The sequence below is a fragment of the Manis javanica genome, chromosome 11, assembly GCF_040802235.1.
Source record: "Manis javanica isolate MJ-LG chromosome 11, MJ_LKY, whole genome shotgun sequence".
Lineage (NCBI taxonomy): Eukaryota > Metazoa > Chordata > Mammalia > Pholidota > Manidae > Manis > Manis javanica.
The window spans coordinates 118,781,837-118,787,836 of NC_133166.1; positions in this window are offsets into that span (position 1 = coordinate 118,781,837).

Sequence of the window (6,000 nt, forward strand, 5' to 3'; positions counted from 1 at the left end):
CTAGTTCTGAGCACCCACACAGACGTGATTCCCAGCTATTTCTGCTTCTGCAGCTCATCCTCCTTGTGGGAAATGCAAGGCCAGCCCTCAGCAGGGATGGATAGACCTCGGTGCCCAGGGCTCTGGGGCCCTTGGGTAAAATGTCTATTTCCCGAAGCAGGCCTGGGTTTGGAGGTTTGCTTCTTTTAACATTCCAGGTCTTCCAGTGGCCCGGGCAGAGAACCAAGAGCTCCCTGCTTTCCAGCGTGAGAGACTGACCTAACTCACTGAACCCCTTCTCCCCAGTCCAAGGGCATCTAGCCACCTGGAAAGCTTGGGACCAATCCTTTGAGCATGCTTTGAACCATTGGAACTAGGGGAGAAAAAACTCATCACAGCAAGAGGCCTATGAGGCCTCCAACTCCTGCAGACCCACAGCTCTTGTGTTGGGAAGGTTTGCTTTGAGATTTGCCATCTCAGTGACACATCAATTTTTTTTTACTCATTTATTAAATAATTAGGAATGCTTTCTATGTGCCAAGTGCTGTGCCAGGCACTAGGGATATAAAAGTGAAAATAGGAGATCTAGTGCTTGTTCTAGTGGAATATAAAATCCTGTGTGTAGAGAGGCATTAATCAGAGAATCACTAGATCGATTTAAAACGGAGAGGTTAGGGAAGCCTTCTCCAAGGAAGTGGCACTTGCCCTGAGATCTGACAGAGGATAGAGGTGAAGAGGGAAAGAGGAAAGAACTTCTGGGCAGAAGGAACCACATGTGCAAAGGTCCTGTGGTGGGAGGGTTTGTGGAGAGGGTGGGAGGTTGAAGGAACATCGAAGATGCTGGAGCATAGAAATGGAGAGACAGCCTGGCCAAGATAAGACTGACGATATGGGCATCCCACCCAAGAAAACTCCTTTTTTAAGGTCAGTGGGCTGCCACTGAAGGGTTTTAAGGAGATGGAAGCCATGGTCAGAATGGTGTATTAGAACACACCGACTTCAGGGCTGCAGGTAGAGAACAGATTCAAGGACACTGCTGGTGTCCGATGGCTGCAGCAGTTGCCCTACTCCTAGACCTAATTCTTAAGCCTAACTTGCTTTGCTGGTTCAACCCCCTTTCTCCTCAGCAGCTATCTCAAAGCTATTTTGAATAATAAATAGGATGCAAGCCTTTAATATGACCCTGTCCTGAGTTCCTTTATCCAGGGAAAAGTTTTATTGGGCCTTTCTTGGCCAAAACTTTCCTTATATCTCATCTTTTCTATTTGGGATGTAGATTTATCAACCCTGGAAGTCCAGGATTTCTGGATTTTATTTCATTACTACCTGAGCACCAGGTAATTCTTTCCTGAGCTCATCCCTTCCTTGGAAATCCTCTCCAAATGCAGACAATAATAGCCAACATAGATGACTAGTCTTGGGCTTTTCAACCTCTGTCCTATGGACTGCTAGCTTGGAAAGCATGTGGGCTACCTCCCAAGTTACAGCAGACAATAGTTCTACAAAACGCTGGAGCTACTGCCTATCACAGATCTCTGACTTTTTGAGGGTTCTCTATCAGTTTTTTGGTCACCTCACCCACACCCAACTGGTAAGCCAGCGGCACCATGGGCACATGACTCAATTCCCCTGGGCCTATTTCTTTGTTGGCAAAATGAAGATAACTGTACAACCTACCTCATAGGGCTGCTACAGGAACTGAGCGAGTCAGTGCATCAACAGTGTTAGCCCAATGTGTGGTCTGGAATAATCCCTGAATGTCAGCTGTTATGTGCCTGTTCAAATGGTAGAGGTGGAATTACATGTGTTCATATGAGACTGATAATAGTAAGTTCATAAGTATCTGATATACTAAACAGCCACCTTTTTAAAAAAAATTAATCCGGGGGACAGGATACTTATTCATGCTGGTTAGTCAGTGTTTTTTTTTCTCTATAAGCAAATCTACCGGGGAAGCCTAATTACCACCTCCATGAGAATAACAAATCACCCCAGAGCTTGGTGGCTTAAAATAATAAGCATCCATTTAGCTGAAGGGTCTCTGGGTTGGCAATTTGGACTGGGCATGGCTGGGTAATTCTTCTGGTCTGACTGGGCTCATTGCCTTCAGCTGACTTTGGCTGAGGCAAGAAGGATAACTTGGACGCGTGTCTTTCATCCTCCAGAAAGCTAACCTGGGCTGGTTTTCAGGTGGCAGCAAAGGTACAAGAGCTCAGGCAGGCCCAAATGCTTTTCAAGGCTCTGCTTGCTTCATGATTACTGACATCCCTGGCCAAGGAAGGCCTTGGCTGCCCCGAGTCAGGGTGGAGGACCCTGCAAGTACATTGCCAAGGGCACAGATACAGGGGTTAGGAACCTACCAGTCATAAAATGGACTGGTAAGTAAGGGTGAATTCAGGACCAGGGAAGTAATTTCTATGATATGGTAAGTAGGTGTCTTGGTGTTCCATGGTCTGGCGTCCCCATCCCTTCTGTGGGGTCAGGCCTGTCACACAAGGCTGGAGGTACTGAGGGGCATGGACCAATCTTCTCTTCTCATTACTGATCCCTTCTGCAGAGACCCTCGGGGCATGGGCCTATCCCATTCACCTCTGTGTCTCCTGGGTCTGGCACTGGGCCTCACACACAGTGCCGGATAGATAACCTCTGCCTAGGAACCAGTGAAATAGAGTGCAGAAAAAACAGTGAGTTCCTCAAGGACAGCCAAGATACATTCTTCTGATCCCCAGCTCTAGCGAAGGTCATTACAGTTTATCTTTCAAATTAGATTTCTGAGCATCACTTTTCCTTTTTGGACCAAGCCAAATGCCTATTTCTACATGCACAGGAAACACAATATCTAGTGCAACATCTACTAAAACCTTCTCACCTCTGCATGACCCTGTTGAGAGGGTGGGAGCCAAGAGAAACAAGTGAGCATCCTGTCCACAAGGGACCTGGCGTCAGGGCCTCTGGCCTTCCAGGGCCCTGGCCCTAGCTTGTCAGCAGAAGTGCTGGAGCCAGTGGCTGCAGTGGGAGTTTGGGCAGCTACCCTGGAGACCCTGGAATGGGGTTCGCATGGTCTTCCCAACCAGCTGCTTCCAGCTCTGGGCCAGCCTCTGTCTTGGAGGGAAAAGGATGGACAGTGACAGAAAGACCCAGAAAGCCTCAGACCTCATCTCTGTTGCTCAAGGACAAAATCTTTGAAGCAAGGCAGAGTGTGAGCCTGGCCCTCTGGCATCCCACCAAATCCAAAGGAAGTGTGTCTGAACTCCACACCATCACCTGGGGAACCTGGTTGCCCCTGCTCTGCGTGGAGGGCTCAGGTGCTTCACCTGGAGCTGCTGAGGCTGGGACCACATTCCTGCGCGAGGCAGCACCTGGGAGTCCTATGGGGAACCCAGAGGGTCTCTGCAAAGCCCTCCGCACAGCAGAACTCCAGGGACCAAGACAGGACCCAGGACGGGAGGTCAGCAGCAGGAGAGTAGTGATGAGGGCTTTCATGTCCTGAGACATGTGAGGCTTAGGGGGGCCCCCACCTGGCTTCCAGTTCTAGTTCTACCACTTCCCATCTGTGACTTCAAGCAAGTTGTTTGATCCACCAAACCCCTTTCTGCGCACCTGTAAAAGGGGAATGGCAATTGTACCTGTCTCACATTATAGCTGAGGATCCTGACATGCATGACTTCAGTTAGTCCTTACATCCACACTTGAGGAGAGGTTCCCGTCCTTTCTTCTTAGATGACACAAAAGTGTGGAGCAGTTCAATGGGCCCAAGTCAGCAGCTAACAAATGGCGGACCCAGGATTCTAACTCAGGTCTGATTCCCCAAGCAGCTGCCCTGCTCCATTTCCCCTCGTGTGTTTCAGGGCATCACCAAATGTCAGCATTTCATTAAATACTAAATGAAAAAAATCTGAAATCCACTGAGAAGCAAAATGCACATCTCTACATTGCATTTAAAACTAAATGCTGTGATGGGTAGTTACCTAAAATATGTTAACCTTGCACTTATTAAAGAGAACATTCTCTTCCTTGGTGGGATTATCTGGGTTCAGGCAAGATCTGGGACCCAGAAAAAGAATTTAACTCTTTTGCAGTGAAAGGTTATAAGGGGGTACATTTCCAGCTTCAACTTTTCTATAATATACCCTAAAATGTCAAAATGCTGACAGACATGTTTTGTTATGCTCAAAGAGCACTACTTGCCTTAGGCCACCCATCCCACCAATGTCATTTTATCAGACTGGGGACGATGCTGACACTGTCCTTACCAGCGAGCTCATGAGGAAACTGAGGTGCCACAGGCGGCTTACTGGAAGCCAATTAGCAGCAGCATGACACCTACAGGATGGCAAGTCCACCATCCTCAGATATGAGAGGCTGTCCTAATAAGGGGGACTGTCAGCTCAAAAGTCACCCAGACCTGCTTGCCACTCCCAGCTGCCTGAGTTTCCATATTATGGCATCTTCTTCATTGTCTAGCCACAACAGTGGCAGATAGACTGAAGGATAACTGCGAGACTCTTAGATCTCCCATTGGCATCTCTTCCTCTGGTGATGTTTAAAAATATGAACCAGGTTTGTACCACTGCCACCCTGGCTGTCCCTGAACACAGACCAGATGCCTCCAGATAAAGCCCAAAGCCAGTGAGAGGTGCCTCTACAATGACGCCCAACACACTCCATCTAAGGCACAGAGCTTAGGCAAAAGGTGTTTGGCTTAAGGATTCTGAAGACTTAAAAAATGATTGAAATGATGGGGAGACAGCCTTTACTGACCGTTTGATGTGTCACACAGGAGCCCATGCTCTAGTACTCGCGAGACCACTTCACATGGGTCAGGGCAGGGCACGACACTTCCCCACCCGGTGCTGGTCTGAATGAGGTCAGTGAGCAGGGATGTGTCAAACTGAGAGGAATGAGTCTAGCTTCTGTTCAGCACAGACCCTTGGAGGGCTGCTGGTCCTTGCTATATGTTTATTAATTTGTAAAAAATGCACTGTGGCTGGCCTAGTTTCATTTAATGCCTAATAAAGGGAAAAACTGTTTACATAGCACCCCTGGGTCTGACACTGAGCAGCTGAAGTTAGCAAGATCCTTCAATTTCGGAGATGACACAACCCAGCAGCCTGGGAAGAAAACAGTTCCTTTAAAAGCACGCCATTCCCAGGTGAAAGGGGTAGCAGCTGAAGATTATGTTAAATTAGACAAAATCAGGGCAAGGTAAGATGAAACCACAGGGGAAAAAGCCCAAATGCATACTTGACTACTGGAGCTTGACTACTGGGGCTGGTTGCGTAAACGTCCAGGATAGATGGGCAAGTCACTGCCCAATTTGTGTGCACTCTGTACAGTACAGATCTCTCTCTATATAAACTCTCTGCCTGTTTAACATTCTCCCCACAGTACATCAAACGAGGTCCGAGAGAATGGCCAGACTCTGCGGTACACTCCCAGGGTGACGTCTTCTCCTGTCCTGCCTCTGCCTCCCAGTTGTCACTCCCGTTCCTTGCTTAGGTGAGCGAGCTGCAGATTTTTCCATCAAAGGTCTTGTCACAGCGTCTGTTTTCTCTCCAGGCTTCACTGGTTGGTGAGATACCCCATGGTTCTCTAACGGGCCGGCTTTTCTACCTGCTGACCAGGCCGCCCTGCAGAGCTCAGGTGACCTTGCTGGCATGCCAGCAACTGTGTTAGGAGACAGGTTCTAAGTCTCAGGCTAGGCCATGATCAAATGCTGACACCAGTACCTACCGAGAGCTGTGTGCTGGGGACCGGTAAGAGCTTTACGCACTCTCGCATCTCATCTCCACGAGCGGTTAAGATAGGGAGTGTCCTCACCTCCAATTCAGATGAGGAAACAGAGGTTCAGGCCATTTATCCGGCAGGTAAGCAGTGGAGCCAGGATTTGGACTTGTAACCAGCGCCTACACTGCTTCCTCACTTACGAGCTGCCCTAGGCAGCCAAGTGCTTCCAATGGCAGCTTCCTGCTCGTACATGACACACAGGTCATCTGTTTCCTTGCCACAGCTTTTCAAAGC